General features: G+C 43.9%; 1 protein-coding gene across 1 annotated transcript in view; it reads right to left on the bottom strand.

The window, feature by feature from the left end:
- The window catches only part of POLN (DNA polymerase nu), a 128083-nt gene that overhangs the window by 48956 nt on the left and 63842 nt on the right, over positions 1 to 15285 (bottom strand). The gene's annotated exons all lie outside the window — the stretch shown is intronic.

Genomic DNA, 15285 nt, shown 5'->3' with positions numbered 1-15285 from the left:
TCTTTTCTGACTGGCCTCTTTCATGCAGCGTGCTTTCTAGGTTCGTCTGTGTAGTAACATGCGTCAGTGCTTTGTTCCTTTTTATGGCTGAATAACAGGCCACCATGTGCGTGGACCACACTGCGGTTTCCATTCAGCTGTTGGTGGATACTTGGGTTGTTGCCAGCTTCCGGCTGTTGTGAATAGTGCTGTACGAACATTCAAGTACGAGTCTCTGGGTGGACGTGTTTTCATTTCTCTTAGACACATGCCTAGGAGGGAGTGGCTGGGTCACATGGTAACTTTACATTTGTTTTTCTTGAGGAAGTGCCAGGCTGTTTTCCACAGTGGCTACAGCACTTTACCCACCAGCCATGTATAAGAATTGATGACTTTCATCCCGGGGAAAGCAGAAGTCAAGATCAGTCCTTGAGCTCTTTACTCAATTTGCCCAGAAAACACACTCCTGGAGCGCTTGGTGAGTAAGCCACACCCCCCAGAGGGAGAGCCGATTGAGCAGCAGAGGCCCTGCTGCCCCCGAGCCCGGCCGCGGGGTTACTCCTGCCGCGTCAGACCACGTGAGCCGTGGCAGTTTCATCTGTGGCCTGGGGAAGAAGCGAGCCCTGATGGCAGGTTATGGCCTCGGGTCATGGGTCAGGGCCGTCCACTCCTCAGCTTCCAGCCTGACTCCAAGCTCTGGCCAGAGGTGAGGCCTCCCTGCCACCCCTCCCACCCCCCCCATGCGGCCTGCACCCCTCTGCCTGCTCACCCCCGTTTAGGTGAGGTGAGGGCCATTCAGGGGCTGCTAGGGCGACAGTGAATCAGACTGGCCCCCATCAGATATGTGCACAAGCAGGGCACACGTGGTCCCACAGTGACTGTTTGCTGAGCGTCCACCAAGCCCCCAGGCCTCCCTCTGGGCTTCGGTCCTGTAACTGCCCTCTTGGTATTTCCACGTGGATGCTGCAGAGACAGCTCAAGTTCCACACGTTCAAGACTGGACTCTTGCTTCCACCAGCCACACCGGCTTCTCACCTGCCCTTCACCCACCAAGCTGCTCACCCTGGACTCACCTTCCCCCTCCCCACATCCCAGGTGTGGTCAGTTCCACACCTGCTGGCTCTGCCACCCCTACCGACTTCTCCCCGACACGAGCCCAGAAGACGAAACAGCCCCTCTGCCTTTCTCCCCCCAACAAGAGCCACAGTGAAATGTAAACGCTTCCTTGCTGAAAACCAATCGATAGGGTCCTAGTTAAAGATGGCACACTAGTCAGACATGTCTACCTGCTCCCTCCTGAGATTCCACTAATATAGGGCAAAGGAGTTAAAAGGTATAAATCTACAAGAAAGAAGAGAATGGGAGAGGGGCTATCAGCAGGCACAGCTGCATCTGAGCACGTGCACAAGGGGTGAGAGCCCAGGGGGAGCTTTGGGTCCAGTGGAGCCCAGGAAGGCTCTGCAACTGGGACCGTCAGGTACAGCCCCAGGCAGGAGAGAGACAAGGGGCTGAAGGCAGGAGAGGGACAGAATGGTCAGACGCCCTCTCTCTGACTCACCACCCATCGCCCCCAGCCCCACACGGCCAACGTGAGTCTAGCCGGGCATCTGCTCCCCCAGAGAGATGATGATGATGAATAAAACGAACCAGAGAACTCTCTACAGAAGGCCCTAGAAAAGTGACCTCCGTATTTGGGTGCTTGTGGGGTCCCCCGTGTGTTGTGCCCAAGAGCCTGGTCATTCTGAAGTGAGGCCCACAGGCCAACACTCCGCTCTTGAACTGAGAGCTCTGACCAACCCTTTCACGTCACTCTGAACTACGAACGGATGAGTGCGTCACCGAGGTCCGCCTGCCACTCCTCTGAAGCTGGTTCCACACGCGCTCCCATGACCCTCGTGTGACCAAACGGGGCAGCCCCTTAGTCTGGGTGCATGTGGACAGCCTTGAAGAAGACACTCAGGTGCGTAAACCCCTCCTCAGGTTCCTCCTCATTTCTTCTCACCAAGGTCATCCCTACGGGCCTGCTTTGTGCTCACAATGTTAATTAAAGAGATTCAAGTCTGGCCATAAAAGTGCAAGTTTCTACAATTGAAAAAAAAAAGCATCTAAGAAAGAAATGAAGGAGATGTTCCCTCTGTGCAGCTGTGGAGGAAGAAACAGCATTCATAGATCCGATTTGAAAAGATGCTAAATGGGGAATTTCACATGAATGTCCTTCCTGGTTTCCCAAGAAGTATGAAATCTGGCATGAATCCCTCAACAGCAGCAAACTTCCCTCTTCTCTCATGAATTTCCCCTTGGAAGTCTCGAAAGGCCCCCAGACTTCACAATCTGCTGTTGTGTCCTGTGAGAATCATCTCAAAAGACTCCTGTCATTTTGATAGGTTGTTGCTTGATCATTTTTTTGCCCTGGGAATAATGCTAAAGTTGGCATGTCTGTGTTCCTAATTCGTATAAATACTTATAAGACTTGGCTGTTAAATAAGAAAAGTGTTACTGGCAGTCTCTTCTTCCAATACACACAATATTGGTTAAATAAAAACCCACGGCCGTCAGATGATTATTTAACAAATCATTTGAGAGCCCATTTTTCACTTTAACATCTCCTTTATCAAGTATTAATTTATATATGTGTGTGTATATATATATATATATATATATGTCTATTCTGGGACTTTGTTTTTAAATTGATCTATCCCATTTTGTATCCTATAACAATGTTTTAGTAACTGTGGCTTTATAATAAATCTTAATATCTCGTAGGACTTGGTCTTCCTTATTGTTCCTCTTAAAAATTGTTTTCATGATTATTATGGATTATTTTTGCATCACAAACTACAGATTAATTTGTCTAGTTACTAAAAAATCCTACTGGTATTTTTGGCACATTTATTAGGACATTTCTATATCTATACATTAGTGTAAATAATATCTTTATAAAAATGAGATTCCCTATCTTCTTTTCTGTGTTTCTCTATTTTTAACTTGTTTTCATCTAGATTTTGCACACTTTTGCTTAAGTTTATCATAGGTATTATGTCTTTCTCTTTGCATGCTTTTTACCATTACATTTTCTAACTGGTTGTTGTTTATATTTGGGAAGCAATTTCTGTAGGTCCACTTGTACCTGGTCTTCTTCCGGGTCCTAGGACCAAACTTTTCTTTCAGTTTGTTCTCTTGGTTTCCCAGGCAGGCCATCCCATCATTGCCCCAAAATGATCCTTTTGCCTCTTCCTTTCCAGCTGTTACGCTTCTCCTCTGTTACACCAACCAGAGCGACCGTGGAGAGTGGTGGTGACAGCGGCTCATCTGGGTCCTGGGTCTCACAGGGCTGCTCTGGGGCTCGTGCCTGGCTTGCTGTGCTTTGTTGGCTTGGGGTGGGTGAGAGTCATCAGCCGGGGAGGCCTAGAGGAGCCACATGGTCTGACCGCATCTTGGAGCGATAAGGTGGAGGCAGCTGGAGGTGGATGTGGAGCAGGGCCGTCAGGAAGCTGTGTGGGAAGTAACGAGGCCTGAGCTGAGGTCGCAGACGCAAGAGGCCCAGAAAGCGGACCACGGGCCTGGCTGGAACAGGGGTTTGGGAGGGAGGAAGGGGAGAGTCAGGACGGCCTCCGTGGGGACTGGGCCCCGGTGCCGAGCTCTCTCCAGACATGTCTGAAGTGTCCTGGGACAGCCAGGGAAACCGCCGCTGAGACCCAGAGTCGCTGGCCTGGAGCTCAGGACAGAGGCGCTGTGAGGACACACCACCGTTTCCCAAGGTCTCCACGCTCCCTGTGCCGTCAGCCACCTTCCTTCCCCGCCTTCTCCTCGCTCCCGAGAGCCCAGTGCCACCTCACCTCCTCAAGGAAGGCTTCCTGACTGTGCAGCGCCCTGGACTTCGCCCGTATGGCCTCTAGACCATCGCAACGAAATTTTCGGCTGCATTTTGTAACGTCCTCTGCAGGCTCTGTGGGCATGGCCGCCGTCTTCTCGCGGCTGTATCAACACGTGATTGACATTCAGTTACTTGCTGAGTGGGCAACTGGATGATCATCTCGGGAGCTGGGCGTCCTTAGTCTCAGTAGCCAATGGCACAGGTGGACTTGGAGCCCAGGCGGAACCAGGGGAGGGAAAAGGGCCCTGGATAAAGCCTGGGGAATCCCTTCACTGGGAGCAGGTGCAGGGCCCCCACCCCCCATGCCTCCTCTCTTACCCCTGTGGGAGGGCGGCCTGGCTGACCGGCAAGTTGGCCAGGTGGCTCCAGCTCGGACGCGTTCTGTCTGCCCTCCCATGCGGTGAGCCCTGCCCTTGCAGGGCAACTTCTGCAAAGTGGACTTGGGTCCAGTTCAGGGCCAGGTGGGAGCCGTCCATCTGACCATGGTGCGAGCCGTGCTTTCCAATCGGCTTCATCAGAACAAAGCTGGCCGTGTTTGGATTTCATTCCCTGGACATCCTTCCCAGTGGGGTTTCTCCCTAAATCCCTGCACTGTCCTGTGTCCTGAGGGACCAGACTCCGCAGATGGCTCTGGTGCCCTCCGGCACCTTGGGTTAGGCCAACAGGGGCACCGGCAGATGGGACAGTGAGAAGGCGGCGCCGAGTGTTCCTGCCCCTCACCTGGCTGCTGCTGCCCTGACAGCATCTGTGACCTCATGGGACCTCCAGGCTCCATCACCAGCTGCCCGGGCCCTTCCGGCGCTCACCAGGCTCCAGGACTGCCTTTCTCCAAGCACTCCTAGCTGCTCGCCCAGCCACACCTCTGCAAATGGCCCCTCTTGAAATTGAAATCCCGGTGGAGGCTCTGACTATCACAGCTCTAGACGTAGGAGGCTGAGAAAGAGGCGCGGGGCACGGACTCCCTGAAACCCGAAGGGTTAGGAGCCACGGCCCTAGAACCCATCCTGCTGCATGTGGATCGTGCTGCTAAGGCGGCGACCGTGTGACCTCCGGCAAGTTTAACAACCTCTGTGTCAGCTTATCCAAAACACGGGGAATAACACTGTCACAGGCATTAAATGACATGTGCCTCAAACAACACAAGGCATATAGTAAGAATCAGCAAGGATTCGTTTTTTGTTTTTGTTTTTTTTTTACCGTGAAAGGGATAGAAAGCAGAGAAGAAAGAGGGAGAGAAACCTCCTGGGCACAGGCAGTCAGAACAAAGTGCAGATTCTGCTGCTCTTTCTTCTAAATCTCTATTACAGCTCCAAAGTAAGGTACTCATTGCATTACGTGTACTGAAGTCCTTTACAATTCGAGAAAACTCTCCAGGTGATTTTGTCCCAGTTTTTCCACCCTGAGGGGTGCAGTGAGACTCTGTCGCCCAAACGCTGAGACTCGGCTGTGCTGATCAGAGCTGCCCGGGGGAGAGAGGCTGGGGATGGCCCCCTCCGAGCCACACAGCTCTCGGCACCTCGGCGGGGAACCAGCCACATGGCTGTGGTCACCGGGCAGGCCAGGACTCTCTCCTCTTCGACAAGAAGAATGGTAATAACTCCGTCCCACTGAAAGTGGTGGCTCTTCGTCAACAGGCGTTGGCGATTTTGCTTTGTCTATTAACCTGTGCATGTCGCTACTATCCTGTTTGGGAGAATATGTAACCTTAGGAAGCTCTGAGAGGTGATAAAACACTAAATTGTTTTAAAATTGCCAGCGCTTGTAGGAAGATTGGTAGGAATTAAATGTGCCAGAGATCTGATCAACTTTTTTTTTATATAGTTTTTTTTAATAGTATTTTTAAATTAATTAATTTATTTTTGGTTGCGTTAGGTCTTCGTTGTTGTGCGCGGGCTTTCTCTAGTTGCATCAAGCGGGGGCTACTCATCGTTGTGGTGCACAGGCTTCTCACTGCGGTGGCTTCTCTTGTTGCAGAGCACGGGCTCTAGGCACACGGGCTTCAGTAGTTGTGGTGTGTGGGCTTAGTTGCTCTGAGGCATGTGGGTTCTTCCTGGACCAGGGATGGAACCCATGTCCCCTGCACTGGCAGGCGGATTCTTAACCACTGCACCACCAGGGAAGTCCCTGATCAACTTTTCAATAGAAGAATCTGAAAGATTAAGCAATACCACTAAGGAGAAAGTGACTGGATAAGAAAAAACAAAACAAAACAAAACCTCTGAAGCAGAGCTAATCATGAGAAGAGTCCTTTGTTATAATTAATCATTATGGCAGAACTTTCTTATGGAAGCACTGCACAGGATCTAGGAAAAAAATAATAATCTGTGGTCATCAAATGTTTAACAATGCTTGTATCTTGAAATCAGTGCTATAAATTGTATCCTAAAAGAGCAATAATCCAAATGATACAACATGACATCCTAATTATGTATGGTGGCGCAGTGGTTGAGAATCTGCCTGCTAATGCAGGGGACACGGGTTCGAGCCCTGGTCTGGGAAGATCCCACATGCCGCAGAGCAACTAGGCCCGTGAGCCACAACTACTGAGCCTGCGCATCTGAAGCCTGTGCTCCGCAACAAGAGAGGCCGCAATAGTGAGAGGCCCGCGCACCGTGATAAAGAGTGGCCCCCGCTCTCCACAACTAGAGAAAGCCCTCGCACAGAAATGAAGACCCAACACAGCCAAAAATAAATAAATAAACAAATAAATTTAAAACAAAATAAAAAAAAAGAATCCGCCTGCCAATGCAGGGGACATGGGTTTGATCCCTGGTGTGGGAAGATCCCACATGCTGTGGAGCAACTAAGCCTGCACGGCACAACTACTGAAGCCTGCGAGCCTAGAGCCCATGCTCTGCAACAAGAGAAGCCACTGCAATGAGAAGCCCATGCACCACAGTGGAGTAACCCCCGCTCACAGCAACCAGAGAAAGCCTGCGTGCAGCAGTGAAGACCCAATGCAGCCAAAAATAAATAAATAAAATAAATAAATTTATAAAAAAATAAAATAAACCTCATTTGAAAATAAATTTCCCTTCTGGGAAATGCAGTAAGACTTTTTCAGTGGATGAATGAATGAAATGTAAATTCTATTTCTCTCTGTAGTTCTGTCAATTTTTGCTTCAAGTATTGTGAAGTTCTCTTATTAGATACATTCAAAGTTAGGACTGTTGTGTCTTCTTGATGAATCAGTCTTTCATCATTATGAAATGTTTTTCTTTATTTCTGGTCACACTTTTTGTTTTGCAGTGTTAGCATCCCATCTTGGTATTTGATTTTCATTTACCCCATTTGCATTTTGTTCTGTCTCTCTTTCATTGAATTCTTTTGGGTGAATCGCATATTTTTTAATATCCCATTTTATTGCCTCCATTGATTTTTTTAAAATTTACTTTATTTTTTAATTTATTTTATTTATTTGGTTGCACCAGGTCTTAGTTGTGAGAGGCAGGGCCTTAGTTGCAGCATGTGTGCTCCTTAGTTGTGGCATGTGAACTCTTAGTTGCGGCATGCATGTGGGATCTAGTTCCCTGAGCAGGGATGCATTGGGAGCATGGAGTCCACTGTGCCATCAGGGAAGCCCCTACCTCCACTGATTTTTTTAAGCTATACTTCTTTTGGTATTGTTTTAGAGGCTGCCCTAGAAATTACAGTATGCATCTTTAAGTCATCATAGTCTACCTTCAAATAATATTGTAATACTTCACAGTGTAAGAACCTGAAAAGAGTATAATTCCATTTACTCCCTTTCCTACACTTTGTACTTTTTAATGCCTTATATTTTAGATCTATGTTACAAACTTTTTAAAAATCTTAGTCTTTTCAAGAATTCAAACTATATATAAACTATACATAGAACTATATAAAATATATATAAAATAAACTATGTAAAATTAAGAATTAAATGTTTTTTATATTTATCCTGGTATTGACCCGTTCTGGTGCTCTTTATTCCTTCCTGAAGATCCAGAGTTTCATGAGGTATCATTTCTCTTGAGCCTGAAGAACTTCTATTAGCATTTCTAGTAGAGCAGGTCTACTAAGACACATTCTTTCAGATTTTGTAAATCTTAAATTGTCTTTTGAAGAACTTCTATTAGCATTTCTAGTAGAGCAGGTCTACTAAGACACATTCTTTCAGATTTTGTAAATCTTAAATTGTCTTTATTTTGCCTTAATTTTTGAGAGATAATTTTCTGGATCTAGAAATCTAGATTGAATGTTTCTTTCAGCACGGTAAGGATGTTTGTTCCATCGTCTTCTGGTCTCTGCCGTTTCTGTAAAAAGTCAGCTGTATTTTGTGTTGTTCTTTGTATATAATGTCTTCTTCTCTCGGGCGGCTTTCAAGGTTCTCTTTAGAATTCTGTCACACTAGCCCATGTGCAAGTAGGGTTTAGATGGTCTCTTCTTATCCCCTCTATGGCAGATTCCTCCTCCTCCTCCACTCCACCAGGGATGAGAGAAGCCAGGGGTTTCTTCTTTTCTGTGACGGGTTCATCACTTTCTGGAGCTTTGTAACTTAGCTGTATCCTCAGATTTCTGGTAAGTTTAGAAAAACTAATTTTGTAGTTTATTTATTTTGGTTTGATTGTTAGGGTTAGAGCAAGAGTCTCTTATGATTTTTTATATCTTAACTAGAAATTCATCCTTTAATTTTCTCATAAATTACAAATGAAAAAAACTAAAATAGCTATGTTTCAGGACATATAATCCAGTACAGTGCATCAGGAGGTAGGTGTAGGGGAGGTCGTGCTAACTTTCAAGGGCATGTGGCCTATGAACTTGGTTTCACTATCATGTGGCAGTGTGACCCAGGACCCTAAACCACAAGGTCCCAAGGAGACTTTTCATCACTGTTAGTGGCAACCCCAAAGAGCTCCCCTCCAAAGCTGTTCTTGGCCTTCCAGGCAGAGACCCTCTCAGGTGGTCACCAAAAGTCAGCCTAGAGTACCCAGAGCACTCACGTAATTCTCTGCAACACTAACCTGCTTACCCAGAGATTACTGAAGCCTTGTACAACTCAGTGATGAAGCAGATAGGACGTGGTATTTAAGCCCATTTTTAAGAGAGACATACCCAAATACTGACAACACAAATGGTTGCACCTTTGCTGTACAGTAAGGACAGGCTAGGCTATGCTCAGAGGCTTACAAAAACAAGGGCTTATTTCTTGTTCATGCAACATGTCCAACACAGGTCAGCTGAGGCTCTGCTCCATGTCATCTGCATTCTGTGATTCAGGAGCAGAGTCTAGCCTACATCTGGAACAATGATGCTTGTCATGGCAGAGGAAGAAGAAAATATGGATAACCATGTGTTGGCTCTTAAAATTTCTACCCATTGGTGACAAATGTCACTTCTGTTCACGTGTCATTGGTAGCAAGTCACATGGCCAAGCCTGAGTCAATGGGCAAGGAAGTACACTCTTCCTCTAGGGAGGGATAGCAAATATGCTTGAATAATAAGACATTCCACCACACTCCACCCTTCTGATCACACATATTGGCTTTCCTCCCCCTTGACAAGAGTGACAATTCCAAGTCCCATCTGATAGGGCATCAGGATTTTGTGATCATCTTATATCAGGTCTTGATGGGGCTCTCTTGATCTGGAGGCCAAGGAACTAAAAAGTCAAGTCTACCTTTCACTCCACACATGTGCTATGCAACGGTGGGGCAGGGACAGGACGCCCACAACAAGCACTCCCATGTGGAAAGGGGAAGAGTGGGAGACCCATGGGCGTCACTGGTCCACAGCAACTCTGAATTCTCACTGGGTAGGCGCTGAAGGGGCCCTTCTCAGCCCCTTGCTCACCATGGCCATTTGCTCCACTCCTGGGACTTCTTTTTCCATTATCTTTCTTGGCTACATGTAAGAGGGCACTGAAGGATTTTCTTTCCTTGGGGGAATGAGCATATTTCCCGGACTGCTTCTTGGCTGTAGAATACGTGGGGCCCCAGGTTTGCAATCACAGTCTCCTTTAGCCCAGACTGGAGGTTCTTTGGGAAGTACAGTGCTCAGAAACACAGTAAGTCCTATTTTACTTCAGTCAGCTCCGTGTGCTGACAGACATTCCCACAATTCGCTTAGAGATGCATCCCCTCTCCAGACTTCACCGCAGGTGCCTGCAGCTTATCAGGAATTTGGGGGAAAGCTACCATTAGTCTCTTTTTTCAGCGCTGTGTTGTCTAACTGTAAGGATTTATGGATGCCACCTTCTTTCAGAGATGTTAACAGTAGACATCAAAGCCATACCTTTCATTTGTTAAAGGCAGTGTTTTAACTGGCCTTTGTTGTTCAAAGCCCTTTTCAGATTCATCTTTTACTGGTTGGAGGTGAGAATCATTTCTATATTCAAATATGTAAAACTCCAATTTTCTGGAATCTTCTTATTTCTTTTCATTCCTACTTGTACACTGGCCAGTTCTTTTCTGAGTTTGTTTCTTATGGTACCTTGTCAAATGCAGACAACAGCAACCAAAGCATGTTCTAGCATTCTGCTGGCCCACTCTGCCCCAAACCTCAGCTCATTAGGGTATTATCTGCTTCACAAGTTATCACAGGTGACAGTTTTGCCAAATGTTATACCATTTACCAACTGCCATCCTCCAGCCTCCAATAAACATCTCACTGCCTGCCACCTGGCCCCAAAGCCAGTGCCACACGTTTTAGGATTCATGACAGCAGCCTCTTAGTCCTGGCACCCAGTCCTGTAGATGCTATGATAGGTCAAGTTATACTGCCATAATAAATCACTCTGAAACCTTACTGCCTACAGCAAGAATACTTTATTTCTCTTCTTCACCATCTTTCCATCACAGTCTGGTCCACCATATATAATGCAGGATGATGGACCAGCCTCTGTCAATTTTGCCAAAATAGAGACAAAAGAGATCAAGAGGAACCGTGTGCAGTTGCTTAAAGCCCCAGCTTAGGCATGACCCTTGTCACTTTTGCTTACGTTTTATTAGCCAGAACAAGTCACACGCCCAAGTCTGACATCTAACAGGTAGGGAAGCACCATCTTCTCCCAGAGAAGGAGAGAGGCCCACAAGACTATCTACCACACCTGCCTTACGAGAGAATATCTCAGAAAAGCACTCAAGAAAAGCCTTAAGCAGAAGAAAAACTAATATATTCTGCAGTGAAAAATTATTTTTTAAGTTTCAGTCTGAAAATGTTGAGTTGAATGTACAACCGATAAGAAATGCTTTTTTATTTGCCTTGTAAAACTTCTAGGAAACCACCTAATCAGGCACATGTGTGGTGATTACTGTGCAGGAAGCCACCTCTGTGCAGAATGGTTGTGTCTTCCGAGCTCAGGTGAAAACACTGGAGCTGGAGGAGGCGGCTCTGACCCGGCTCAGACGTGCACCCGTGGGCAGGGTCCAGCTCTCTGGGTCAGACTTTCATCAGTCACATCATAGCTTTACAGATGATCTCCAAGACTTCTTCCAAGTCTCCATTTTTATACATGATCTACATATTCTCAAAGGTTTTTTTAAGAAAATTGTTATTCTTTGAAAATGTTACTAAATATTTCAGAGTACATAGAATTGCCTTTTTGCTTCTTGTGTTTCAAACAATAAGGCATTTACATGAAACAAACATTTTTAAGAGTGCATTTGCTGCTGTTTCACCATGTGCTATTCTAGTCCTCTGTTTGGAACATAAAAATCATTTCCAAAGCAACTAATTATAGTATAAGTCACAAGTGTTGGATTACTACTGCTGGTAGGAAATTAGAAGCAACCACCATGCAAATACTAAAAACTTCTTATTTTTGAAGTTCTCCCCAAAACCGGCACAAGATAAAAAAATGCAGGAAAGACGTATACAATATCCAGTGCAGAAATGAACTTCCCAAGCTGGCTTTGTGAGTGATCAGCTTAACATGAATCTGAAGAGAATTATTTTCTGCCTGGGACTTTATACCTTTCCTGACAATCAGTTGTGCATGTTTGTGTGGATCTATTTCTGGTTCTCTTTTCTGTTCCATTGGTCTATGTGTCTATTCCTCTGCCAACACCATAGTCTCTTGATTACTCTGTATTTTTTCTAAAGATTTTCTTGATGGGGACCATTTTAAAAATCTTTATTGAATTTGTTGCAATATTGCTTCTGTTTTATGTTTTGGATTTTTGGCCCCAAGGCATGTAAGATCTTAGCTCCCCAACCAGGGATCGAACCTGCACCCCCTGCATTGGAAGGCGAAGTCTTAACCACTGCACCGCCAGGGAAGTCCCCAGGTACTGTGTACTAAGTCTTAATATCAGGTGTGATTCCTCCCACTTTCTTCTTTGTCAAGACTGTTTTAGGTATTCTAGTGCCTGTGCCTTTTCATTTAAATTTTAGAATGAGCTTGTCTATGTCTACAAAACTTGCTTGGGTTTTAATAGGGACTGCATTAAACTTATGGCTCAATTTAGGGAGAAGTGACATATTTACTATGTTGTGTCTTCCATTCCACGAACACCGTATGTCACTCCATTTATCAGATCTTCTTTGATTTCTTTCATCAGCATTTTGTAGTTTTAGACACACAGATCCTATACATATTTTGTTAACTGAATGCTTAAGTATTCCATTATCTTTGGAGTGAATGTAAATGGTATTGCATTTTTTATTTCGATTTCTGCATGTTTGTTGTTAGTTTATAGAAATGCAATTTGCTTTTGTGTATTGATACTGTGCCTTGCAACCTTGCTAAACTCAATTATTAGTCCTAGGAGTTAAAAAATGTTTTTTTCTTATACATACTTCGAGACTTTCTATATAGACAATCATATCATCTATAAATAGAAACAGTTTTATTTCTTCCTTTCCAATTTATATACCATTTATTTCTTTTCCTTGCCTTATTTAGTAGCCAGAACTTCAATATTCAATATTAATAAGTTGTTACTGATCTTAGGGGGAAAGCATTTAGCCTTTTACCATTAAATATGCTGTTAGCTGTAGGTTTTTTGTAGATGTTCTTTATCAAGTTGGGGTTGCTCCCCTTTATTTCTAAATTCCTGAGAATTTTTATCATGAATGGGTGTTGGATTTTGTCAAATGCTTTGTCTAGGTCAATTGATAAAATCATATTATTTTTATTCTTTAGCTTGACCACATGGTGGACTACACTGATTTTTGAATGTTAAACCAGCCTTGCATACCTGGAATAAATCCTACTTGGACATGGTGTATAATTATACACCATACAACATTTTAAGATGCTGTTGGATTTGGTTTGCTAATATTTTGCTGAGGGTTTTTACATCTAAATTTGGGAGTGATATTGGTCTGCATGGGATTGTGTTTTGTTTTATTTTGTTTTTAGTCTTTGTCTGGTTTTGGTATCAGGGTAATACTGGCTTCACAGTATGACTGGGAAGTGTTCCTTCCTCTTCTATTTTCTGGAAGAGGTTGTATACAACTGGTGTTAATTCTTTAAATGTTTGGTAAAATACTCCGTGGAAGGCATCTGGCCCTGCAGATTTCCTTCTCAGGAGATTTTAAACTAAAAATTCAATTTCTTTAACGTTTATAGGACTATTCAGGTTATGTATTTCATCATAGTTGGGTTTTGATAGTTTGTGGTTTTCAAGAAATTGATCCATTTCTTCTAAATTGTTGAATTTTTGAGCATAAAGTTGTTCATAGTGTTCCCTTATTATCCTTTTGATGTCTGCAGAATCTGTACTAATATCCTCTGTTCTATTCCTGATATTGGTGCTTTGTGTCTTCTCTATTTTTATTTTTTTCTGTCTTGCTAGAGTTTATTAATTTTATTGATTTTTTTGAAGAATCAACTTTTGTTTCATTGATTTTTGCTATTGCTTTCTCTTTTCAATTTCATAGGTTTCTGCTCTTATCTTTACTATTTCCTTCCTTCTTCCTTCTTAATCATCTTTTTCAGGTTTCTTGAGACAGAAAGTTTGATGATTTATCTGAGATCTTTCCTCATTTCTGATGTAAGCATCAGTGCTGTACACTTCCCTCTTGGCACTGCTTTAGTTGCATCCTTTGCCTGATATCGACAAAAATATTTTTCTGTAACACTTGGTCAGCAACAGCCAGAGTAGCTTTGGGCCCATTGAACAAAAAACACGTTTAGTGATCTACGCAGAAGTACTCACCTTGAATCACAGATAGATTCTTTCACACTGTCAAGGAGAATATCCATAGCATCCTTCCACCAAAGCACTAAGATGGCAACAAAGCTCAAATGTGAAACAAATAAGCAAAATACTCTTCCTGCCTAGGTAGAAACAATCTTCTAAGACTTTCCACACCTCGGGAGAGAGGGCAGGGGTATTATTAAATCTATCACATGCCTTAAAAATTCTATGTTATCTTATATCCTAACTGGACAGGAACTGAAACAGAAGAGAGACCATCTTCTGGGAGTAAGTACGCAGAGAAAGCTGGGGTGAGCAAAACACCCAGGTGCACATGTGTAAAGGTGTAGAGGAGGGAAAGAGACAAAGATAGAGAATAAGAAAAGATGCTCAACATTGGCAGTCATCAGGGAAGTGCAAATCAAACAACAAAGCTACCACTTCACACCCACTGGGATGGCTAGAATCAAAAAGACAGAGGATAAAAAGTATTGGCAAGAAGGTGGAGAAATTGGAAACCCATACACTGCTTGTGGGGTGTAAAATGGTGTAGTTATTTTGGAAACTGTTTCGGCAATTCCTCAAAAAATTAAATATAGTTGCCACTATTGTGACATGAATTGTACATTTTAAAATGGTTAAGATGGTAAATTTTATGTTATGTTATTTTACCACAATTTTAAAAAGTTAAACATAGAATTACCATATGACCCAGAAATTCTTCTCCTAGGTATCTACCCAAGAGAAATGAAACCATATTTCCACACAAAGACTTGTACATGAATGTTTACAGCGGTACTATTCATAACAGCCAAAAGGTGGAAACAACCCAAATATCCATTAACTGATGAATGGATAAATAAATGGAATATTATTTTTTTGTTTATACTGAAATATACAGAATACATTATTCCATATAATGGAATATTATTTGGCCATGAAAAGGAATGAAGTATTGATACATGCTACAGCATGGATGAACCTTGAAAACATTATGTTCAGTGAAAGAAGACGGTCACAAAAGGCCATATGCTGTATGATTCCATTAATGTGAAATGTCCAGAATAGACAAATGTATAGAGACAAAATAGATTAGTGGTTTCCGTGGGGGAGGGAAAGCTGGGGAATGATAGCTACTGGGTGTGGGATTTCTCTTTAGGGTAATGGAAATGTTCTGGAATTAGACAGTGATGATGGTTGCAAAACCTTGGGAATGTACTAAAACCCACTGAATTGTACACTTTGAAAGGCTGAATTTTATGGTCTGTGAATTATATCTCAGTTTTAAGAAGAATAAACGGTGTGCACCAAGGAGAAAGGCCTTTC

Source organism: Balaenoptera musculus, chromosome 5 (assembly GCF_009873245.2).
Source record: "Balaenoptera musculus isolate JJ_BM4_2016_0621 chromosome 5, mBalMus1.pri.v3, whole genome shotgun sequence".
Lineage (NCBI taxonomy): Eukaryota > Metazoa > Chordata > Mammalia > Artiodactyla > Balaenopteridae > Balaenoptera > Balaenoptera musculus.
This window is presented reverse-complemented; position numbering and strand designations above follow the sequence as displayed.